Source organism: Pongo pygmaeus, chromosome 3, assembly GCF_028885625.2.
Source record: "Pongo pygmaeus isolate AG05252 chromosome 3, NHGRI_mPonPyg2-v2.0_pri, whole genome shotgun sequence".
Taxonomy (NCBI): Eukaryota; Metazoa; Chordata; class Mammalia; order Primates; family Hominidae; genus Pongo; species Pongo pygmaeus.
The window spans coordinates 16,977,897-17,004,996 of record NC_072376.2 but is presented as its reverse complement, the minus strand read 5'-3'; the positions used below and the strand labels follow the sequence as shown (position 1 = coordinate 17,004,996).

At 35.0% G+C, this 27,100-nt stretch overlaps 1 protein-coding gene across 21 annotated transcripts in view; it reads left to right on the top strand.

The window, feature by feature from the left end:
* Window positions 1–27,100, top strand: part of LCORL (ligand dependent nuclear receptor corepressor like) — a 180,249-nt gene that overhangs the window by 62,513 nt on the left and 90,636 nt on the right. The gene's annotated exons all lie outside the window — the stretch shown is intronic.

Genomic DNA, 27,100 nt, shown 5'->3' with positions numbered 1-27,100 from the left:
AGGCCTTTGTTAATTTCTTTATTTGTAGTTCATCACTTTCCAGATTTAATTAAACATAAAAGTTTTTATGCTTGTTTACTTGGGCTTTTTAAATTTGCTTTCAATAAAATCATTTTAGAGATTTCCGAATGGTCTGACCAAGATGGGGCTAGAAGATAATAACAATATCTTTTAAGTGGTCTTAACTCCTTTGTTAGTTTGCCATTTTTCTACTATTAACTCTACTTTGAAGTAAAAGGCAAGAAATATTATTTTAAAGACAGGAAATACTTCTGAGTCTTTGGAGTAGCATTATGACATGTTGTTAAAACATCTTTTTAGTGCAGATTTTTTTTTTCCCTGAAAATATCCCAAATGCAATCATTTTTAGGGATCCTGGATATGGATGGCATTAGTATTCCTGGTACTTTAAATCTTTTGCTTAGTTTGAGGAACATATGCATGTTGATCATCTTGCTAAAACATAAAGAAATCTTTTAATATCCTTATGGTAACTAATTTATTGTCTTTCCCAAATTTTGCTTTTTGAGATGGTGCTAATGATAAATATAAGCTATTACCATTGAGAATATCACTACCTGGGATAATGATGATGATTGATATCATCAATTGTGATTGAGCACTAAACCTTTTTTATGCTCTGTCTCATTTAATGCCAAAACAATATTAAGAGGGTAAGTACTGTTTAACAGGTAGGAACAATGAAGCTCAGAGAAGTTAAATACCATGATTTTTAGCTCTGTGTGCTGAACATTTGAGCCGTTCAGAAGAAGTTCAAAAAATGAACAGTGTTCTGTGTGAGGAGCACCTAGACTCTTTTAAGTACTAAGTAGAAAACACTTCCCATTCTCCACTAGTTAGCAGACTAGGATTAAAATTATTTTATTTGAATTAAGCAGACTAGAGAGGAACTATGGGGAATACTCTATATTTCTTATAGGTTTCTATTTTTTCTTCATGTGGCCTCTGAACAATTTCAGTGATTAATTCCCTTATAGTGCTTAATAATAAATAGGTTGTAGGAATGCCGCTGGCATTAAACCATCTCAAGACTGGAAGAAGCGTATTACTTAAATACAGCTCAAGCAATTCATTGTATTTAGAAGCTAGTCAAAAATACTCTTTCAGGGTTGAATAAGTCAAATGCGAAGAGGAGGATGTTCTAGGACAAAGGTGAACTTTAACTAATTTTGTATATTCTTTACTTTAGAAATGTTTAAAAATTGAATTCCTTCTAGAGGTTAACACTAAAATTAACTAGAGTGCTAGAGTAGAATGGAAATCTCCATAATAACAGGGACTTTGTTTTGTTTATTGCAGAATCTTGGCAACTAGGACTGTACCTGCATGTTAGGTCCTGAGTTAGTATTTCTTGGGTGAATAAATGAATACTAAGATAAACTACCTAGATATCTTTCAGTTTCTCCGAATATTCGGTAGTATTAGTACTTCCTTTGTTCGTTTTGAAGAAGTAAATTATTTTGTACGTACATATAGTTTACCTTTCTCTGCTTTGTACTTAAAGTATTACTGTGTATAGTTTGAATATCAGCCAGTTTGTTTGGAATGTTGATAAACATAGGCATATAGATATAAAATGTCTTGTTTACAGGTATCCTTATGAAATGTAAACTAAGTTATTTTGGCCTTTAGCTACAGATTCTCTAATCACCTAAAATGTTTAAGTCACTGGCTTATGATTCAGGAAGATGTCTCATCTTTTATTTTTAAATTGAAGGCTGCTGGACTGGACTAAATTGGACAGATAATATGTACGTAGTAGCTGAACGAATCATACTGCTATCTATATAACAAAGTCATCCTTCATCAAAATGTATATGTTTTTCCTGCTTTTTTTTAATACCCACACATGCTTAGCATTCGCGTACCCACAATTATATTTTTTTCCTGAAGACCTTCTTGATGGATTTGATGTCGTTAGTTGAAAGCTCCTATTAACAAACTCTTTTCCCTGAAGTTAACTGATAGCCAGGTTTTATATTAAAAATCTTTTTTTTTCCGTGCCTTTTGGGAACGCAGGCCCTTTTCCTTTTAAACTGTTAATGTTTTGTTTTGTACTCTAGCATGATATAAATACTAGTATGGTTCATTAACCAGTTGGATTATGACTGATGATGAAGTAATTGATTTCTTAAAAACAGGTAATGTTAATCTTTTAGATCGCTTTTCTCTGAATGTAGGCATCCTTGATTGACTATGTAAATTTAACATGATTCATTCAGGCCTTAATGTTTCTTAGTAAGTGTTCCTTTGTGATGTCATTGTGGTCACACTTTGAATTTCTCTTATATAGGTTGCCCTTTTGGAACTCTCAGGGAATTGTAATTGCCATAAAATAACAGATATACCATTATGAGCTGCATTCAGAGGTGTTCATGAAAAGATTTTTCTTCTTTTCTTACCAGGTACCTGTAAGATAGTAAACAAATTCTAAGAACACACTTAAAATTAGAACTGGATTGAGGACTTTTTACATTTCTGATAAAAAATCTCCCTTTTACTTACAAGTCCATCCACATAGAAGGAATTAAAGGAAATCTACCAGTTCATCCATCATCACCCAGATTTTCATCTTCCTTTGGCTTTTTAATTCCCTAATTTGACCCAGTCTCCTACCCCTTTACAATCACCCAAATTCTTTCTACTTTGTCTTCTGGAACTTCTGGTCTTCCATCAACAGAATCCCTCAATCTCTTCTCTGAGTGTTCCTCTTTCTTTATTGCTCTAATTGAAACCTATGTGCTCATAAAGGATGCTTTTGTAGACTTCTCACTTGCTATTGTTTTTAATTCCTTATTTTATGTAACATAAGGAGGCAACTGGCAGGCAACTTCCAAGATCTTTATATCTGCCCTGCTTGCTCAAAACCATAACCTTCTTTGAAGCCATGGCATTAAAGTATTGCATCTACATTTTCGTCTCTGTCAGGCTTTTCGCCTTCTTCCTCCCAAATACTATTCCCATCATAGCTCATGTTGACTTCAAATTCTGTGTAGCTGATACATCCAACACCCTGGCCTCTCCATTACTTGATCTCTTCATTTCCAACGCTCTTTTCCTTTATTCTACTCTAGCCACTTTTTCCCACATTCGTGTACCTTTATCACCTCCCAAATCTAATTTTACCTGTCCCTTTTTCTGACTACCATCTTATCCCAATACTCTCATTCCAGTATTTATTTTTTATTTATTGTATTGATACATAATATTTATACATATTTACAGGATACATGTGATATTTTGATACATGCATACAATGTGTAATAACAAATTGGGATATTTAGAATATCCATCACCTCAAATAGTTATTTTTGTGTTGAGAACATTTCACATCTTTGCTTCTATTTTGAAAAATACAATATATTGTTATTAACTGTAGTCACCCTACTGTACCATCAAACACTAAAACTTATTCCTTCTAGCTAACTGTGTAGGTTTGTACCCAACCTTTTCATCCCCTCCCACCCTTCCCAGCCTGTGATAAATACCATTTTACTCTCTACCTCTAGAAGTCAGCGTTTTCTTAAGCTCCCACATATGAATGAGAACATGTGATATATGTCTTTTTGTGCCTGGCTTATTTCATTTAACATAATGGCTGTCCAGTTCCATCCATTTTGCTGCAAACGGCAGGATTTTATTCTTTTTATGGCTGAATAGTATTCCATTATGTAGATATACCACATTTTCTTTATTCATTCATAGACATTTAGGTTGAATTCATAACTTGGCTGTTGTGAATAGTACTGCAGTAAACATGGGGATACAGGTATCTCTTTGATATACTGATTTCTTTTCCTTTGGGTAGATACCCAGTAGTGGGGTTGCTAGATTGTATGGTAGTTCTATTTTTAGTTTTTTGTGAAACCTCCATACTATTTTCTATAGTGGCTGTACAATGTACACTCCCAGAAACTGTAAAAGAGTTCCCTTTCCTCTTCACACAAGCCACCATTTGTTATTATTTGTCTTTTTTATAATACCCAGTCTAACTGGGGTAAAATGATGTCTCACTGTGGTTTTGAATTGCATTTATTTCCCTGATGATTAGTGATGTTGAACATTTTTTTCATATGCCTGTTGTCCATTTGTGTGCTTTTCTTTTGCGAAATGTCTATTCAGGTCATTTGCCCACTTTTTAATGGGATTATTTGTGCAGGTATCCAATTTTTTTTTTCACCTCATTGCAGCCTTCAATGTATAGACCACACCACTTTCACTGTTGAGTATCTCCTCATGATTTCACTTCTCTCTGTACTCAGTTCAGATACTGGGCTTGATAACCATGATCATTTTTCACGTAAAATCTTAACTCCCTTTCCTCTCTTTGCCTTTGTCGTACTTAACACTCAGAATCTTATCTGTGTTTTAATTCAGTTCTCTTTTACGACACACTTACTCTGAAATAGCTGAACTTGACAAGGAAAACATCCAATCATGCTGTTTTCTAAGTCTCCTTTATTTAGTCGATTTCCTCTCTTATAGGAAGTTATTTTATCTCTCTCCTCAAACCTCCACCAACTAAAAATTCTCCTTCGTTTTTGTAGAACAATCACCTTCTATTATACTATACACTCTACTTATTTTGTTTACTGTTATCTGTTGCCTTCTGCTAGAATATAACCACCATGAGGAACTGAATTTTTGTTAACTAATATATTTCAAGAACTAGCACACAGTAGGTGTTTAGTAACAATATTTGTTATTGTCCATACTTTTGCCATCTCCACTTTCCACCTTCCCTTCTCTTTTCAATCCATCCTAGTTAGACTTTCTTTCCTACCACAACATTGAATTGTTTTATCAATTTCACTGGTAATTCCATCTTGTCCTATTCAAAGGAATGCCAGTCATTTCTCATCTTAGCCTTTCAGCGTCGTTTGATAGAGCTGATCACTTTCTTGGTTTCTGGAAAATTATACTCTGTGGATTTTTTTTTGCCTTTCTCACAAATTGCTTCTTTCACATGATTCTTGCTGGTTTTCTTCTTCTTGACCTTTAAATGTTGAAGAGCCGTAAGAGTTAGTCCTCAGCTGTCTTCTCTTCTTGATATACATTCACTCACTTGATAACCTCACTCAGTCCTATGGCTTTAATTATCATGTGTGTGCTGATAATAACTACATATTCAATCTAATCCTGACCTTTCCTCCTGCTTTACCAACTCATATATCTAACTGCCTAGTTGATAATTCTTCACTACAGTGGCTAATAGGCATCCCACAATGACCTGTCTAAAACAGAACACTTGATTTTAACCTATTCCCCTTCCCCAGCTTTTTCCATCTTTGTGAAAGGTATCACTCTTGACTCAGTTGGTCAAGCCGAAAGGCCAGGAGCCTTCTTTGATTTCTCAGTATCTTTTACAGCCCACATGCAACCTATTATCAAGTCTGTATCTTCAAATCTACTCTAAATCTCACCATGTCTCATCATTTCCATTGCTACCACCTTAATCTGAGGCCCATCTGGTCTGGTTATACTACTAAAGAGCCTTCTAACTAGTCCTTTTGTTTCTACTTCTCCCCCATCTTACCAATTCAGCTTTCTATGCAAAAAAGAAAAATGATGTTTCTCAAGCCTCAGCCAGATCATTATTCCTCTGTCCAGAAACATTTAGTGGCTTTACATGTCATTTAGAATAAAATCTCTCAAGGACTCTATGTGGTCTGGTTCTGCCTCCTCCTTGACCACATCTTATTATTCATTCTTTTGAATACTTACTGGCTTTTTGCTTTTCCTCAAATGAGCTAACCTTATTTTCTTCTCAGGATCTTTAGACTTGCTGTTACTTCTGTCTAGAATCCTGTTTCTACCAGTGCACATTGCTAACTTCTTCATATCATCAAATATTGTCTCTCTCCTGACGATGCACTGCCCTCACCACCCTATTGATAATTCATCTCAGTCACTCTTTCACGTTTTTGTTTGTTTGTTTGTTTTTGTTTTTTTGTTTGTGTTTGAGATGGAGTCTCGTTCTGTTGCCCAGGCTGGAGTGCAGTGGCACAATCTTGGTTCACTGCAAGCTCCGCCTCCCAGGTTCATGGCATTCTCCTGCCTCAGCCTCCCGAGTAGCTGGGATTACAGGCACCCGCCACCATGCCCGGCTAATTTTTTGTATTTTTAGTAGAGACGGGGTTTCACCGTGTTATCCAGGATGGTCTCGATCTCCTGACCTCGTGATCTGCCCGCTTCGGCCTCCCAAAGTGCTGGGATTACAGGCGTGAGCTGTCGCGCCTGGCCCTCACATTATTTTTTTAAACTCTCCCTTACTCCTCTTAAAATCTGTTTATCTGCCACTTCTGGAATATAAGAACAAATTAGGCAGGGATTTTGTGTTTTGTTATATCCCTAGCACCTAGAATAGTACCTGGCACCATTAACGCTCAATCAGTTAATTGAGTGCATTTAAATCTTTTAGAAAAGAAATGTTTTCAGAATCAAAAGCAATGCTTTAAAATCATGATGACCTTTCAACGGTTTTTTAAAAACGTAACTCACAGCTGTAGTATGCTAGACCTTTAGATAAACATCATGAGGGGGTCCTTGCAGGTGACACGTAAGTGCTAATATTCTAAGGTGTTCTAGGGATCAGCCAAAAATACTGAAAATATAAGTGATTCTAAATTCCTTTCAGAAATGTTTAGTCATTATTCTTTCAGTGATTTTGTACATCCCTAATATCTTTTGGGGTAAATGTTTAAATTTGAGGGGAACAGATGCAGGCAAAGTTGTGGAGAAAAGGGAACACTTATACACTGCTGGTGGGAGTGTAAATTAGCTCAGGTATTGTGGGAAGCAGTGTGGCAATTCCTCAAAGAGCTAAAAACAGAACTACCATTCAACCAAGCAATCCCATTACTGGGTGTATGCCCAAAGGAATATAAACTGTTCTGCCATAAAGACCCATGCATACCTATGTTCACTGCAGGACTGTTCACAATAGCAAAGGCATGGAATCAACCTAAATGCCCATCAGTGGTAGACTGGACAAAGAAAATGTGGTGCATATATACCATAGGATACTGTGCAGCCATGAAAAAGAATGAGATCATGTCCTTTGCAGCAACATGGATGGAGCCAGAGGCCATTATCTTTAGTAAACTAACGCAGGAACAGAAAAAAAAAGTATCACATGTTCTCACTTATGAGTGGGATCTAAAGTAATGAGAACTAATGGGCACAAAGAGGAGAACCATAGACACTGGGGCCTACTTGAGGGAGGAGGACGGGAGGCAGGTGATAGGAGGGAGAGGATCAGGAAAAATAACTATCGGGTATTATGCTTAGTACATGAGTGTTGAAATGGTCTGTGCACCAAACCCCTGTGACATGAGTTTGCTTGTCATAACGGACATGCACATGTACCCCTGAACATAAAATAAAAGTTTTAAAAAACTGTTTTTGGCCGGGTGTGGTGGCTCACGCCTGTAATCCCAGCACTTTGGGAGGCCGAGGCGGGCTGATCACAAGGTCAGGAGATCGAGACCATCCTGGATAACATGGTGAAACCCCGTCTCTACTAAAAATACAAAAAATTAGCTGGGTGTGGTGGTGGGCGCCTGTAATCCCAGCTACTCGGGAGGCTGAGGCAGGAGAATGGCGTGAACCCGGGAGGCAGAGCTTGCAGTGAGCCGAGATCGCAGCACTGCACTCCAGCCTGGGCAACAGAACAAGACTCCATCTCAAAAAAAAAAAAAAAAAAATTGTTTTTGAGGGGAAAGAAAATGGGTTTTTTATTTATCTTTATATAATTTGTTAGGAGTTTTTCTAAATAATTTTTTGGGTATTCTAATTCATTTGAGAAAGTATAGTAGGTGAGAATGCAGACCTGATGATCAAAAGAGATGTAATTCTGTTTGGGGCCCTATTTTTTGAATTACCATCTGTCTTTAGGTAATGCTTCTTCCCTGTGCTGTCTCTAATATGGCAGTCAGTAAAATTAGCCTATATTTAATATATAGCAATCTGTATGTGCTGTTCAAAATACTTTATATTTAAGCACTTTATGGGAAGAAGCACTTTTATGTGGAAGTAACGGAAGAACTAATATGTGCTATGTGACTGGTTAGTATTATAGTGTCTTAAATAAGGCTTTTTAATGATATTTTTCACAGTTTTCTTGAGTAACTCGTGAATTCACCAACTGTATCATCACCTGTGTGTTCTTGTATAGAATGCTACTAATTTAGTTCTTTCTTTTCCCCAATTGTGACTTTTCTCCCAAGCACAACTAGCGTGTTGGTCTTTATAAAACATATTTCTGGTCCATGACTAGTTCATTAATTTAAGAAAGATTTACTAAGCTCCTACTATATGCCAGGCACTGCTCTACTGAACAAAAGAAAAAATATCCCTGTCTTCAAGGACCTTTATGTTCTAGTGAAGGGAGGCAGATAATAAACAAGTAAATTATACCTGTGGTTGAATGTGTATATACACACACCCAAACCTCTCACAGGCTGGTTGTATATGAATATAGATAAGTGCCATGGAGACAAAATGGAAAGAGGGACATAAAGCATGGAGATGGTGATTACATTTTTATAAGTGGTAATCAGATGACATTTGAGCAGAGATGTAAAAAAAGTTGAGGCAGCAAACCATAGAGATCTTAGGAGAAATATATTTCAGGAATTAAAATAATAGCAATTTTGAGGAATTATGGATTTGGCATGTGGTAGGTGATTGCCATTCCCATTCTTTCGTTTTATAGAATGTTTGTTTTTCTCTAAAGAACAATCTAAAATTGTAGCATTTTAAAGCAGGAAGGGGAGTTAGAGATTGTCTGTGTTTCTTTACATACAAAGAAATAGTTAACTTCACCAATGAACATGTACTATAGTGTAAACAAATAACGAAATAATGTTAGATAATTAATGATCGTCAATAGCACTTTGCAAAATAAGGCAATTTTTTAAATGTCTGATTAATCGATTATAGAGTTGGTTGAGTGAAATATAGTGGTTAAAAAAAGAAATAGGAGCTTTAGTGCCCATTGCTGTTTGGTAGTGAGTTAAGCCAGAGTGAACTGGTAAAGTAGTGAAATAGATGCCTGAGGTGCATCCTTGTCTGAATCCACGGAAGTAGCTCTGAACCATCAACTGAAGCCATACACAAAGCAACTGGATGAAAAAACTCAGAATGAATGAACTGTTTAAAGTTACTTCACTTGCACTTTTTCAGCTCCTGGTCGCCCAATACTCTATTTGTAGTTTAATTTTTTAAGGTGGTGAGTCTTCTCCTGTCATGATCAAACTCACTTGTAACAACAAATATTTTATTTGTGTGGTCTGAATTTTTTTTTTTTTTTAAGATTCGGTGTCAAGTATTTGTGACTCCTTTTTCTTTGCTTGACTAATGATGAGCATCAAGTGGAAAGATTTTTTCACTTATAAACTTCAACATTTCTACTGTCCATTTCATTAAATTCAGCCTCCTTTAGCACGATGTAAGACTTTTGCTTTACAGTCAACATTTTCGTTAACTCCTGGAAGTTAGCAAAATATATACTAGATTCTTCCATACTCCATTCATTGTTTACAGTGATATTTTCCTCCAAGCCTGATTGGCTAATAGTATCATCTTATGAAAACTCTTTTATAAATCCTACATTAAAGAAGTGTTAAATGTATTAGCACCCCACATCAGATATTCATCATCAATATGCTTGAAGTGTGTGACATGTCCTTTGTCTATAGGCTGCGTTAATGACATTCAATTGGAAGGCAAAAGAGTACATTTAAATATTGTCTTCAGAAATAATGCTAACCAGAAAGAGATATACATAAGCATGTTCTATTATCAGAAGTGCCTTAAGATTTTCTTTCTCCGTATGTTCCTTGATGAATAATAAAGAATGGTTCTGTACAACATCATGAATACCTTCATATGCAAGTTTTATGATTTGAACACCATAAAATAAGCATTCCTTCCTTTAACATTACTTTAAGGGCTCTTGAGTTTTTCAAATGATATACCAAAAAAGGTTTTAGCTTAATATCATCTTTACACTTTCCACTTAAAAAGTAATGTTGAACTATCTTTGACCTTTTGATGTTCTAATGCTGTTCTTGTCTAAAAAAAAATTGAGGTGGCATTTTTCCCCCATAAAAGCTCTAGTTCATCAGGATTGAAAATGTGCATAGTGGTTTAAACACATTTGTAAATACTGTTGTTTTTCACATTCAACGAGGAGTGCTGCTACAGCCTCACTGACAGCAGAAACTACTCACTGAACTGTGATCCTCAAATTATGTAGTTTGTACAGTTCTTAAGTTTCTCAAACCTTTCTGTACATCCTTTAAAACTCAACTCTTTCACTGAATCATTGCCTTCTTCAGCTGAGGTACACTATAAATACAGTGTGATTGTTTGTTATAACAGAGTTTAAGAAATAGATTTTATGGAATTACAAGAAGTATAAATTCTACTTGAAGTAAGAGCTAGGAGAAGAAAGTGTATTGTTTCCAATACAGGCTTTACAATAGTGATAACAGTTGAGCAGAATTCCCTCAGTAAAAGAAAGCAAAGGAAAATGGATAGCTCCTGTATCAGGGTTCTTGATATAAAGTTACTAACTTTGGCCATGTTAAGGAAAAGGGGGTTATTGGGAGACTATTCAGGGCTCTCACAATTATCTAGAGGCTAGAGGGCCAAGGTTGGCAAATAAAAAATCCAAGAATACAGAGAAACCACAGCCAAGGACACATTATAATAAACAAGTCTGCATGACCTGAGGTTTATGCTTCCATAATGTGTTCATTTTTCCAAGTCCTAAGAGGATTCATTTAATTGGCCCATTCTAAAACATCTGTCTGCCCACCCTTAGCATCATCACTATGGCTGAGAAGGAGAGGAGGGATCTGGCCTCTTCCACATCGATTGTACATGTAGTCAAAAGATGAGAATAGCACTCTGGAAAATGAATATGCCCAAAGAGACCAAGTGTATAAAAAGCGTAAGATTCTAGGGTTGTCAGGTGAAGTGTGTATGCTTTTTATAATGGTACTCTCTACCTGCTAGCTAGATCCTGGAAAAGGGGGAATTAGGGTACTAAAAACAGGAGACTTGGTTGCTGGACAGTACACACGCAAAGCCAGATGTCCATTAAACCCCTTAATTTGCCAAAAACAAGGACATATTCTCAGCCCTTAACGCTGCTTAGACCCTACAGTATTTGACTTTGTTCATCACTCCTCTCTTTCTTGGAAACTCTCTTTCCTTTGGCTTTCACTGTACCGTTTTCTCCTCTGAAGATTGTCTCTTTACTCCTCTGAAAATTGTCTCTTTACTCCTCTGAAAATTGTTTCCCATTTTCTCTCTTTTTTCTTTCCTTTGATATGAGGAGGAAGGTATAAGTCAGGTAAGGTCGATTTTCTTATTCTTTGTTTCATCCCTTAAATGTTATTCTCTTAAGGCTCAATTCTCAGCCTCCTTTTAATTTTATGCATTCTCCCTGGACAACCTTAAGCTTCAGGCTCTCACATCCTAGTGATAGAAAATCTGCATTGCTAGTCCTGATTTTTCAAGTTCATATTCCTGGCTGCTTCTAGGTTATCTACTTCCAGATACAACCCACAAGAATTTCAAAGGAGGTAATATGTATAACACTGGAAAATTTTAGTTATTCCTTTTGACTTCTACTCCTGTCTCCTCCGTTAAAATATGAAATCTTTGAGGACAGACACTGTCTTTTATTTCATCATTTTTTTCTAGTACTTAGCACATGTATTTATGCTCAATACATGTGTAATGAATGTTTCCTATTCTGCTCTCCAGAAAATGAGAAGTTTAAAACCCTACTCTGTGGCCCAGGTTCCTTATATAAATAACCCATACCTCCAGTTACCTTGATTAGAAACTTCACACTAAATACTTGTTGAGTAACTGAATCTACCAGGTCCCCTCAATCCTATTGATTCTACTTAAAATATTATTTTAATATTATTTTTTTATCGACCATGTAGGTGTTCATATTTTCTTGGCTTCACCATAACCCTCCGCATATTTATCACTTTCTTTTAAAACAAAGCCATTATTCCCTTATCTGCTGCTGCTTAGTATCAACACTAAAATCCAATTATATTTATGTGTACTTCCGTGTTTTTGCTGCTTTTCATTTCCTCTTTGCTTGATAAACTCTAAATCATCGTTCAAGGAAGAAATGTTTCATATTCCCTGATTCCTTTCCTGTTTTTCTTTTCACTACCTCCAGGCAAAAATAAAAGTTTCCCTCTTAGATTTCCTGTAACACATTGTATATGCAAAATGGAACATAAATTAGATGTGCTTTGCCAAAAAGAGAGGATAATAAGAAACTAAAACCTATATCATGTGGGTATCTGTTCTGATTGGTGAGAATACACTCTATACAGATGGTGATACTGGAGTTAATGGATTTACTGGTCTTTTTTAAAAATGTTCTTATTTTAAATTGACAATTTATGATTGCATAAATTTATGGGGTACAAAGTGATCTATGGACACAACTTGGAATAATTAAATCAAGCTAGTTCATACATCCATCACTTCAAATACCTAACATTTTTTGTGGTGACAGCATTTGAAATTTACTGTCTTAGTGATTTTGAAAGGTATAGTACTCTGTTTTTAACTCTATTCATCACATTGTGCAATAAATCTAAAAAAAAAAAACCAACACATCCATATTCCTTTTGAGATTGTGTACCCTTTGACCCTGTCTCCCCATTTCCCATACCCCCAGCCTTTGTATTCTACTCTGTACTTCTTGTATTCTACTATTCTGCTCTCTGCTTCTTGAATTTGATTCTTCTGGATTTCACATATAATTGAAGACATGCAGTATTTATCTTTCTGTGCCTAGCTTACTGCACTTTATATAATGTTCTCCAATTCCATCCATGTTGTTGCAAATGACAGAATTTCCTTCTTTAAGGCTGAATAGTATCCCATTGTGTGTGTGTGTGTACACATACACATATGTACACACACCACATTTTCTTTATTCAGATTCATCTGCAGCTGGACACTTAGCTTGAGTCCATGATTCAGCTGTTGTGAATAATGCTACAATGAACATGGGAGTGTAGACATTTCATCAACAAACTGATTTCAAATCTTTTGGGTGAATACCCAGAAGTGGGATTGTTAGATCATACAGTAATTCAGTTTTCAGTTTTTCTGAGGAACTTCCATCCAGTTTTCCATAATAGCTGTACTAATTCACATTTCCACCAACAGTGCACATGGGTTCCCTTTTCTCTGCAATTTTTTCTTCTTTTAATAGCTCTTAGTTTCTATATGCCTCACATACTCTTAAGTATCTCTGCAGATAGAGTGTAATTCCCATGCTTAAAAGATGTATGTTTCCTAATACACAATGATGTATGAGATTGTAGATCTTAAAAGATGTAGACTGCACTTATGGGCTATTTAAGGGATTTTTAAGGATAATTTTTACTCTACCATGAGTTTTACCTTTCTTTGTCAATTTTAGATACTATTTTGTCATTATCTTCTTAAGAGTACTGATCTTAGTAAATTTTAAACTCCTTAAAGGCAAGGAATACCTAAATAAGATTTATATTTTCAGTTCCTTGTATAATACATTTATGTTTTAAGTGAATTTAAGTCTGTGACATAAAACAAAAACATAACATACTCTTCAACATGGGATATATACTTGCTTCTCAATTTACTAAATTAGATATTTTAGGTCTAAGTGGTGGGAAAATGAAACCTTTTTTAAAAAACTGCATGTTTATACACATTACATGCATGTGTGTGGTTTTTAAAATAGCATGGCTAAAGCAGTCTAACAAATTTTAGGATACCATATACAGTAATACAGTTCAGAAAAATTGCTAAAAGGCCAAGGAAATAAAGGAGGAGCCTACTCAAAAGATGGTGTGAAAGCAGTTTACTGGTCAGCATTCACCTTCTTAGTTGCCATATGTTTAGATGTCTTAACGTTTTGCTCTATAAAATAATAGTTTCTAAGGTGGGTTTTCATGGTTTTGTTTTGTTATGAGAACTGATGTTTACATATGCAGTTTTCCTGCTACAAATTGTGTGTTAGAGGATGCCGTGGAAACAAGAGTTTGGTTTTTTTAAACTCCTCAGAAAATCTATATGTCTTAGAGGTCTGCTTTTCTCTGATTTTTCTATTTCTTATTTCTTTTTAAATTTTGTCTCTAAGTTTTTAAGTTCTTCATGGTATTTAAATGTGTTTAAAACAGTGGTTATGTCTGTAATAAAAACAGCAGGCTGTTAGGTAACTTTAGAGTGAAACTACTGTGACAATTATTTTGACTAGTTTTTTTTTTTTTTTAAAGATACACGTTGTCAAAGCATAAATACAGAAAATTTTCATAGCCATTATATATAATGCTTCTAAAACTCTAATCTAGAATTCTTAAAATTTTATTTCCTCTTGATATCTTAACCATAAGACTTTGATTTGATTGTAGTCTGCCTACAAACTTAAGATAGCCCAGCATACTAAATTAGGTGGTATTAGAATCTCAAGTTCAGGGCCTTTTAAGGAAAAAGTGAAATTTGTAATGCTTGTAGAAATTAACCAAGGACTGAAATATTGTAAGTCTCCTGAACTTGGAAAGGGGAGAAAAGGAGGGGTATATTGCTGGGTCAGCTATTTTTTTGCCAGATAATTTTCTCTGTATACTTCGTATATTCTAGTTGTATTGACGTTAAATTCCAGTGTAAAAAAAAGCCCCGAGTTATAAGCCAGTGTCTGAATCAATCCAACATCTCAACTATTTTATAAAAGGTTGAAGTTCTGTTGTGTCATGAGTGATTCCGATATTTTTTGTTTGTATTCTCACATAAAGATCATCTTTTAAATGCAATTTTTATAATAATAGTACTCTGTAAAACATGCTCTGATAATACATGAGTTTTCCCGTGTACCTCATTTAATAATGTGATGTAGTTAAACTGCTGTCAAGAATTACCCTTATCTCTAAAGTACTTTGGAACCTCAGTGTCTTATTCTTTCTCCATGTTTCTTATTTACTAAGATATAAGGAATCTATAATTCTTGCAGAGGGTGTGATTAAATACTGTACCTGGGAAGTGTGATAAATTAGTTTTGTATATTATTTCACCATTTTTATTTTACATATAATTATGAACTGTCTGCTGCAGTTTACTGTCTGCTATTGGCTAGTTGTATATTATATCCACAGCCTGCTCATACAGTTTTTGTAAAGTTTATCTATAGACTTTCCAGCCTGTAGAACTGTGAGAAACAAATTTCTGTTGTTTATAAACTGTCCAGTCTAAAGTATTTTATTATTGCAGCCCAAATGGACTAAGACAAGTGCTCTGTAAAATAGTATGTGCGTATAGTCAGGGGTTATTATTTAAGATGTCCGCTGAAGTGCAGGACTTCTATTTATATATATCCTTCATAAAATTAGAATTCTCCAATAAAAGGAACCAAAGCCCCTTGGAGAAGTGGTTTTTTTCATGGCTGGGGCTAGGAAAATAAAGATGAGCTTGGAGCATTTTGTGTTGCCAGAAAGTAAGGAAGTGCTCAAAAAAAAGTATGGGAACACAGGAGCCATCCGGAAAGAGCTCCTGATGGCCAGAGTTGCAACAATTTGAGCAACAAAGTAAACAACAATAGTTATAACAATAATTTGGATTATTACCTGTAAAATAAAATAAGTATCCATGTTTTAATACTGATATAAGTGAATAAATAAATGAGGAGGAAGGGGCAGTTCTTTCTTACAGAAATAAATATTCCAGTTTAAAAATGTGGAATGGGATACTGAATAGGTACAAAGAAAAGGTAGAAGATTGAATGAGTAAGACCTAGTATTTAATAGCACAACAGGGGTCTATAGTCAATAATAATTTAATTGTACATTTTAAAGTAACTAAAATCAATGAGCCTACTTAAAAAGACTATATATCTGCTAAAGGATGTAATAGGGAAAACTGTAGTCACAAGGGAATCAGACTTCTGCTTTAACAAGTCTAGGACATTCACAAATACAGTGGTCAGGTCCTGGCTTTAATTCGGCAAAAAACTATGGACAGTGGCATGAATAAGGATGGGTAAACTAGATTTAAGACTAAAAGAAGATACCATGCCCATATCCTCTTTTGAGGAAAACCGCCTAGGGTGGGTAGCTTCATTAAGCTATGGTAGGACATGGCTTTCACTAAAATCTTAAGGTGTGAGTAACAAATGAAATTTGGAAGTACATAATGGGTCTGGCAAGTTTTCTTTTGTGGTAATGGTATGGATTCTTATGATAATGTGTCTGTACCCCTTAACCTACCCCCGCCAAAAACTCCTAAAATGTTTTAAAAAGCAAAGGTCCTATGATTCTGTATTCTTTATATTCCTGTGACCTGGCATATTCCTCATTCTACATGGGCTGTTGAGACCATCAAATCTGTAGAATAAAAAGAAATTTCAGGAAGCCCATGTCCACTTACTTTATCCTTGACTTTGTATTTATTCTTTGCAGTGCATATCAGTGGTGAAATAGTAAGCCAAAGTGAAAGCAACATAAGCAATGTGTTAAGTCTTCATTCTTGCCAGCCTTTGAACCAGCTAACTCATAAGCCTTCCAGAAGAAAAATCATTTTTCTGTAGTAATTCCTTTCAGCGAGTGTTAGTAACTTTTGGTATAAAGTGTGAGAGAATAAAGGAATGTTTTCTCATTTTTGTTTTTCTGTTCGCTACCAATTTTAAAAGATTAGTTTATTGCTCAATTATTAATGCAGTCTTTATTCCCTTTGAAGAGTGAAGAGTCATTTCATTTATGAGATACTCATTGAGTTACCTTACTGAGTTGTGGTGCCATGGTTGATCACCAAATACATGAGTAAGGTTTAGTGTTTAGTCTCAAGGAGGACATTGCTTGTTATAGTAGGATACAGTGGAGATACAAAAGGGAGAATAATATATGAGCTCTTGATTCTCTTGTCATCTCAGGGGTGTTGAAACTGAAGACAAAATGAGCCGTCAGATCAGCAGTCCCCAACGTTTTTGGCACCAGAGACAGGTTTCGTGGAAGACAATTTTTCTCAGGCAAGGTGTTGCAGGGTGATGGTTTCGGGATAAAACTGTTACACCTCAGATCATCAGGCATTGGTTAGATTCTCATAAGGAGTATGCAACCTAGATTCCTCTCATGCACAGTTCACAATAGGGTTGGTTCTCCTATGAGTATCTAATGCTGCTGCTGATCTGACAGGAGGCAAAGCTCAGGCAGTAATGCTCACTTGCTGGCTGCTCACCTGCTGTGCAGCCCAATTCCTTACAGGCCATGGACTGGTACCAGTCTGTGGCCTAGAGGTCGGGGACCTCTCCCCTACATATTCTTCCAAGAAATATATAATCTTTATATTGTATTCTTCCATACTAGGTTGTTAACTCCTAGAGAGCAGAAAATACATAGATTTTCTCAGTATCTTTTATTACCCTGAGCAAGTATCATAGTTATATTAGAGTTTTGATAATTGATTTTTAGTAACTTATGAAAATGAAAGATGATCTCTATTTGAAATCTAGCTCTGTGCCTCCGTAATTATCCTATTACAGTATTTTCTAGGTAAATGATTCTTTTTAATACTCACTAATAGGAATTTGTTTGCATTTTGCTTACAGTCTTATGCTATTTGAAAATTAAAGATGATAAAAAACAACGTTTGGGAGGGTCTTTTATGGCTCATTCTGTAGATAAAATAGAGCAATAGTATGAGTCTTGGTAGTTGATTATTAAGCCTAATTCCTCAGTTTACCTTTCTGCTTGTTATTGTAGCATTTAGATATTTTGCATGGTCTTGTCGTGACCAGAGAATAATGCATTTAAATCCTATAGTAGTCCATAGTGGTCCTTACAAAACTTAACTGACTTAGAATTGACTTTTTACCCTTATTTGGGTTTCACTGTATTGTCAAAATATTAGCTTTTCTTTGGAAACAAATCTGCTTTTTAACACTTTTACTTTGTTTTACATTTGTTCATAGGAATGCCCCAACTATAGTAGATCTAAAAGCTTATATAAAGGTTTTGATATTTCTTGAGTACCATACTGGTTAGATTGGTTATGTTCTAACAAGTCAGACATTTGTGGCACCCCTAACTATAATTCTCCACAATAGCCTCTAGACAATAACTTTAAAGCTGTGTTGAAAGCGGCCGTGATAGGAATAAGGCATTATCTAAATGACTGATGGTTCAGAGATTTATGCTACTTAATAGCAAGTGTCATCACTGCTGAGGAGGCAAAAAAAAAAGACATTCTATCTTGGGAAATGATTCAGCATTCCAAATAATCTCTGGTCAAATTTCCACTACAACTCAGACTATTGTGCAGAGAAATATGAACATTGGGGTAGTGTATCTAGAGTAAATTGCTTGACTGCTTTCCTATAAGAAGAAAATGGTTTACCCTTCCTTTTCAATTATAATACTTAAGTGTTTTGTATATCAAGGGTAAGAGGCTAGCTGAAAGACTTGTGCCATTATTATTCATCTCTTCTGAACTTGTCTTGCGTGGTGGAATATGTCGTTAGCTTATATAAGAAGTGGAAGCTGGATGAAGCAGGATGGGAGTGGAATGTCTGAGAACATTGTTACAGAATAATTATGGCAGTCTATGGTTATGGTGGTTATCAGTGATTTTTTTTTTTTTGAGACGGAGTCTCGCTCTGTTGCCCAGACTGAAATGCAATGGTGCAATCTCGGCTCACTGCAAGCTTCGCCTTCCGAGTTCACACCATTCTCCTGCCTCAGCCTCCTGAGTAGCTTATAAAAATGTATAAGTGCATATATAGTATATATGCATATAGTATACATGTGCATATATAGTGCCTCAGCGTCCCGAGTAGCTGGGACTATAGGTGGCCGCCACCATGCCTGGCTCATTTTTTGTATTTTTAGTAGAAACGGGGTTTCACAATGTTAGCCAGGATGGTCTCGATCTCCTGACCTCGTGATCTGCCCACCTCGGCCTCTCAAAATGCTGGGATTACAGGCGTGAGCCACCGCACCCGGCCCTGTTGGGGATGCATTTTTAAACATTTGTTTTCTTTTTCTGATAATATTCAGAAACGTCTGAATCTTTTCTACTTTATTTTGCTTGGCAGGTTGTTCTCTGACCTCTCTTTTTCTACCTCACAGTTACAAGAAATGAAACAGCGGATATAACATTTCATAATTGCAACTTAAAATCAGCCTATACAAAGCTTTGCTGCTGTAATTTTCACGATACTATTTATCAGATTTTTATATATCTTTAATTTTACTTTCTAGCTCAGAGATTCTTAACCTGGGATCCACATAGTTTGCCCAAAAGTTCATAGATAGGATTTCATGGGTCCATGAACTTGAATGGTTGAAAAAATTACATTTTTATTTTCATTGACCCTTGGTTGAAATGTAACATTTACTTCAACTGTAAGCATAGACAACAAACAACAGTGGTATTAGTACCTGTTCCAGTAATAGAAATCATAAATATTTTTATATCATATCTTTAATTATTTTTTACATTCTCACTACTTTGAAATTATGGTAGACATTGGACTTACTACTAGATTTTATATTTTAATGCATTAAAAAGAGGCATATATATTACATCTATATTACATATATTACATAATACATATATATTACATATATTACATAATATATACTACATATATTACTATGTTACATAATATATATTACATATATATTACTATATTATAGTAATATAAAACTATTTTAATATAGTTTGTTTCCTATATATTCATGCATTTAAAAACATGATTCAGAGAAGGAGCCTGTGGGCTTAACCACACTGACAGAGGAGTCCTTGCACAAAATAGTTAAGAATTCTGTTTACCTTCTTTACTATTTAATCTTTATACTGTCCCTAGAATGTCATACCTTAAGGACAGTGTCCTTAGATTTTATATACATATATCTACGTGTATGTGTGTGTGTGTGTGTGTATATATATGTGTGTATGTGTGTGTATATATGTATATATATATACACATAATCTACTTATATATGTATATATAGTATATATGCATATAGTGTATATATGCGTATAGTGTGTATATATATGCATATGGTGTATATATACATATATACCATATAGTGTATATGTGCATATGTATGGTATATATGCATATATAGTATATGAATATATAGTACATATACATATGTAGGTACATATATGTATATATACGTGTGTGTGTGTGTGTGTGTGTGTGTGTGTATGTGTGTACATGTACCTATTCCTTTTCCCCAGGTTTATTTTTTTCCAGATTTCATCCCCTCTCCTGGCTTCAACACTTCACCTCTGTTTAGATGAACCACCGCCTCTTTCATTATTCTTTTCTAGACACCTTCACATATATATTATGGGAAGAATTTTAAGTCACTGGATCTAAAACTAAACTTACTTTGCTTTTAAAACTTGTTCTTTTTTTTGCTGTGTTCTCCTTTAATTAGTGCCATTGATGCTTTCCTACTCACCCAGAGTTAAATTGCAAGAATAATTTTTTATTCTTTGTACCTTCTTACTACTTTCTCTGAAAGGAGTTATAATAAATAGCTAGGGATTATTAATGAGGCTGCCATGAACATTCTTGTGTAAGTCTCTTTTTTAGACATCTGTTCCATTTCTCATGGGAAAATACCTAGGAGTAGAATTGCTGGGTTATGGGATCAATGTATATTTAAAATATAAAACATAAAAGCTATTTATATTATCTAATATAAAAGCTATTTATATCAGAAACGGCCAAACTGTTGTAGAAAATGTATTATTTGAGTCTTACTAGCAATATGTAAGAATTACAGTTGCTCCACATGCCTTTGAGCAATTGATGTTATCGTTCCGTTACTAGCTATTCTGGTGGGTGTGAAATGGTATCTCATTTTGCTTTAAATTGCGTATCTTTGATGACTAATGATGTTGTGCACATTTTCACGTTCTTACAGACAATTCATATATCTTCCTTTTTAAAGGATCTGTTCAAGTCATTTACTCATTTTTAATTGGGTTGTTTGCTTTCTGTTGATTTGTAGATGTTTGTTATAAATTCTGGATAAAAGTCCTTTGTCAGGTAATTACTAATGTTTTATGTTTGTTGAATAATGCTTTAGCCTGGTTGAAGTGCTTTTATAGACTTTTGTCCCTAATTAGTTGGGTAGATTAACCTTGTGAGGTTGAAGATGTGTTAGTTCTGATGCCCTTCCTAGGGTAGGTAAAGAAACTAGACATATAGAAGAAACTAAATTAAGACTAAGACAACTAAGAAAATAAGAAAGGGGAACTCTGAAACAGATTGAGAGAGGCTTAGCAACTTTACTTTTTGAGTGGGTTATAAAAATTTTTTATCTTCTAAATATTTTGTATAATAAATTAAACTTTAGAAACAGTTACAGGGCCGGGCGCGGTGGCTCACACCTGTAATCCCAGCACTTTGGGAGGCTGAGGCAGGTGGATCACCTGAGGTCAGGAGTTCGAGGCCAGCCTCAACATGGAGAAACCGCGTCTCTACTAAAAATACAAAATTAGCCGGGCATGTTGGTGCATGCCTGTAATCTCAGCTGCTCGGGAGGCTGAGGCAGGACAATTGCTTGAACCTGGGAGGCAGAGGTTGCAGTGAGCCGAGATCGGGCCATTGCACTCCAGCCTGGGCAAGAAGAGCGAAACTCCATCTCAAAAAAAAAAAAAAAAAGAAAGAAACAGTTACAAAATGAAGTAAAACTATACACCCAAGATCATTAAAGGATCTATTATTAATTTGTAACATCAAGGTAAGTCCAGTAGGATAGAAGTTTAAATTTATGGCTGTGCGCGGTGGCTCATGCCTGTAATCCCAGCACTTTGGGAGGCCCAGGCAGGAGGATCACCTGAGGTCGGGAGTTCGAGACCAGCCTGACCAACATGGAGAAACCCCGTCTCCAATAAAAATACAAAAAATTAGCCAGGCATGGTGGCGCATGCCTGTAATCCCAGCTACTCAGGAGGCTGAGGCAGGAGAATCGCTTGAACCCAGGAGGCAGAGGTTGCGGTGAGCCGAGATCGCGCCGCTGCACTCCAGCCTGGGCAAACAAGAGCGAAACTCTGTCTCAAAAAAAAAAAAAAAAGAAGTTTAAATTTATAAGGCTAAAGCTTCCTTTTATTCCTGCCACATGTAAATATGTAACCTAATTTGAAAATTATATTAAAATTCTAAATATGTTATAAATTTATAAAGTGCAGCCCAGGTCAAATGACTCCCCTGGCTGCTTCCATGCTAGATATTAAAGTAGACCAGATTTTCTTCTATTGTATTGCCCTTTAGTTCCTGTTTTTGTTTGAAAAATATACAGCTAGGCTTATCCATAGATAAAGTAATAATATAATGAATTTAAATTTGTCTTTTTATATGGCTTAACTATACCTCTTAGTTATGGGGGCAAGGGTGTGTGCTGCTGTTTCCCTTCTGGTGTTCTAACTAGCATACTTGTTAATATGTTTCTATGGAGAATGATGTGAAAAAGGAGAAGAAATCTAAGTCTGTAAGGTTTTTCATTTATTCCCTTCATCCCAGGAGGTTTTGGTAAGGGAAGAATGAAATTATTAGTGAAAAATCAGTTGTTTATTATGACTTTGAGAAGTTCAGATTATTGCTATTCTTATATTCTACTGTGACAAATACTTTAAAAAGTTAGATTTATTAATATTACTCTTTATATTGAGGGATTACCGGGTTTTGATGATATAATACAATGGTTGTGGAAGATAACACTTTTTATTAATGGACACTGCCTTTTTACTGTTTTTCCCCCAGTTGTCTGATAGACATCTAGTATGGCTGCTAGAGCTTGTTTTGTTGAGTTGTATCTAGCAGTGGAAGCACATTACAATGTGCTAGAAAAACAATTGCAATAGAATGTTGGCAAAATTTTTCAGAAAACTTGGAAATGACTAAAATGTTAACCCAGAGCAGTGTTATTTTGGCATTAAGAAATGGGGACAAGAAACAAAGACCCACCTAAGCTGGGGATGAATATCTCTGAATTGTTCAGGAGGATTATGGGGGTATCTCATATATACCCCCATTTTATAAATTTTTTAGCCCTATATGTAAATTACATAGATTATAAAATGTATATAATGCATTATGAAACTATTGCAGGATAATAAAAAATGACCCATGACTACTGAGCATATTGACTTACGTATTTGTTCAGCTTTATTGTACATCCTACTGCTGGTGGTGATTAGGAACTTTCTACAATATTCTGTGTGAAGAGACATTTGGAGTTGGGGGAAACTGAAATGATCTTTTCTAATTAAGTTATTGTGCCACCCCTACTACAAAAAATAGGAAGGGGAGGGAAGGATAGAATTAGAAACACATACATGAAAAGGAAAACGATGCATCAAAATATTCTCCGTTAACCTCTCGTAAAATATCTAAACTGATGAATTAAATAAGTTCAGATAAATTTTCAAATAAATTCCTTGCTATTGAAAATTCAAGAACCAAATAGATTCAGATTCTGCAATATCCGTTGCTATCTGAACTTTCTCTTCAAACTATGTGAACTCAAGAACTAAATAGATTTGAATAAGAAGTGATACACATTTTATTGTTTTTGTTGGTGAGACCACATGATCTGGTGGAAAAAAATACTGATCTGGAAGATGGGAAACCAGTGTTCTATGCCCTGCCACTATGCCACTATGCCACTATCACTGATTTGATCTTTCTGGATTTTTGTTTCTTTTTTTTTTTTTTTTTCATTATGAGACTGGATTAGATTTTATCTAAAATCTGGTAGTTCCAGAATTCTAGTGGTCCTGAAAAGTGGATAAAAGTTTAGGAGCTATTTTTAATATTTCAAAAAGCCTTAAGAAGTCATATGATTATCTGCACTGAGACTGTAGGTCAAACAAATTTCTTTTATATTTGTTGATCCAAATTGATATTACTCTTTATAAAAATTGCCACCCCAAGCTACTTGTGTCTTACTGACAATGTCTTTGAATTAAAAGTAGGGAATTACATTATAAAAGATTGGAAATCATTAGCTATATGTTTTCTGATGTGTATTTCCAAAGGTATAGGTGAATAGTTTACTCTTGTAAGTTTAGTACTCTTATTTATTTCTGGAGAATTCAGAGTTCTTTCAGTGGTCATGGTTTTTTATTACCCAGTAATGTGTAATATACTTTCAGAAGATTTAATTCCAAAATTTCTTTTCAATTACTGTGTACCTACACTTAATTTCATTCCATATTTTTGTTGTTTTTCAGCTGTAGTTAAATTATGTTCTAAAAATTTATTGATTGTGTCAGTCAGTCTGCATTGCCATAAAGGAATAACTAAGACTGGGTGATTTATGAAGAGGTTTATTTTGACTCACGGTTCTGCAGGCTTCACAAGAAGTGTGGTGCTAGCATCTGCTTCTGGTGAGGGCCTCAAGGAGCTTATAGTAATGGCAGAAGGTGGAGGAGGAGCCAGTGTATCACATGGTGAGAGAGGAAGAACAATAGAGGAAGGAAGAGGGAGGGAGGGAAAGGGAAGCTGCAAGGCTGTTTAAAACAACCAAATCTCACGTGAACCCAGAGAGTGAGAATTCACTCATTACTGTGAGGATAGCACCAAGCCATCTTTGAGGGATCTGGCCCCATGACCCAAACATCTCCCACTAGACCCATCTCCAACATTGAAGGTCACATTTCAACATGAGATTTGGAGGGGACAGAACATCTAAACCATATTACTGATTAATTCATTTGGAACTCATGAGTAGTATTTTTTTTTCATGGAAATACATGTTAAGTAGTAATTATTTTCTAAGCTACAAAAGACTATAATGGCAAGTAATGGTTAATATACTTGATTTGTATTATTTCAGCACTGCTATCATTGATAGTTTGTTTTCTGAGAATTGGATTCTAAATCTGGAAGAACAAGAACACATTTTAGTCTTCTCTCCAGATGTTACTTTGATTCCTTCTTTCTTCTTCTGTACCTACCAAAGTGGCCCTATATAGTACTGAGACTTCATTAATGGGCAAAGTATGTAATAACCAGGCATCTGTATAATATCACTTTTCTTTTAGTCAGAACTGTTTCATTCATTCTCTATGAAACTACATATTGAGTATGTCAGTTTGAATGCCAGTGAGTGGGCAGTTAGTTTCATAGTGGGTAACTGATTTGTTTTCACCCTCTGTTTTTTAGAAAGACTTAATACCTTACTCTGTTCTAGCCTGAGGATAAAATATATTTCAAAATACCTTGTTTAGTGGTACCATGCTTAGTGAATGCTTTTAGTCTATGAAGAAAAACAATTTTACTAATGAGATACTTGCTTACTAGTAGTAAAGAAGTGCCAGATGAAGGTGCTCTGTAGTTGTCAAAATGTGAATTGGAATTTAAAAATTTACCCATAGTGTAGAATTACTGTTGCTCCATAATTCTGCAGATCTGCATTCCTACAGTTCCATGATTATTTACTTACTGAATGATAAAACTTGCAGCTAAATTTGTCAACACACGTTTCTCAGAGCATCAATTATATTATTCATTAAGGAATAAATAGGATCTCTAAAGCATGTATCAACATCAGAACCAAGCTTTATGAATTATACAGTGCATCTAGTGATTCCTTATTCTAAAAGATCTCTGGTGCCATCTACTGAATGCTTTTTAAAGGAAAAAATATGAAATCAAATAATAGATTTTCACTTAATTCAATTTTTTGTTTTGTTTTGATTTTCAATTAATAGAACAGATCTAGGTTTATAGAAGAACTAAACAGGAAGTACAGAATTCCCATATAATCACTTTTCCCCCATCCTCTCAGTTTCACCAATAACACCTTTCATTGGTGTATTTCATTTGTTACAATTGATGAACAAATACTGATACATTATTATTAACTGAAGTTCAGTTTGTGTATGTTGTACAATTCTATGGATTTGCCAAATACACAGTCATGTATCCTTCATTACAATGTCATGCATAATATATCACTTCCCTAAAAATCCCTGTAATCCGTGAAAAATCCCTGAAGTCTGAGTACTTGATACTAGGAAATAAAAAGGAAGAGTCTTAAAATCATAGGATCAGAGGTAGCAGTCTTGGCAAGGTACCATTTCTGAAGAAGAGAAGGGTGAGTTAAAAGGACTATTACTTAGAATCTTGTTAATAAGTAGAAGGAAGAAATTAAGCATCCTGTAGAAACAAAAGAGAATCACAAAACTGAAAACATATCAACTGTTCATTCCATTCTACCATTCAGATGCACCACTAATTAAAGAGACTACACCATACCAGCATAAGGGTTCTTTTCATCCAGAGGATCTCTGCATACAGCAGTTTTTACATATGACAGTAATTGCTGGTTTGGCAATATAAAGTAATTCAAAATGAATAGAGTATAGGACATATGAAATTCTCTCTAAAAACAAAACAAGCAGAAAAACAGAAGAATGGTACATCATAACACTTCAAAGTGAATTATATTGTTAAAAGAAGCATTGGCAGATATGATAAAACACCTTACACAAAATCCAGACATTCAAAAAGAAATAGATAAAAAGAAAGATGGGAATTGAGAATTGACTAAACTTAGGAATACAATTTTAGAAAAAGAAATCTTCTTAGAAATAAAGACTTAATTTCAAAGGAGAATAGATTTGACTGAAAATATAGAGTCTTTGGAGAAAGCTATGAAAATGGCTAAGAGAATGAAAATGAAATAAAATGGTAAAAAGGTAGAGAAAAAAGTTGTTGCTAGAACAGTGCTTGAACAACAACAAAAAGTCCAACACAGGTGTAATTGGAGCCCCAAAGAAGAAAACAAAATAGTCGAACATATTGAAACTATAATTTGAGAAAACTTTCCAGAAATATATTTGAAACTACATAGCTCACTACATACCTGGGATTATTGACACAGAATAACAAATTTTGAGACATCCTGGTAAAAGTATGATAATTTTAAAAAAGGAAAAACCCAATGGACCTCAAGACAAAAATACTAAGTCACAAAGATAAAAATCAAATGAATCAAAATTCTCAACAAGAACATTTAAAGAA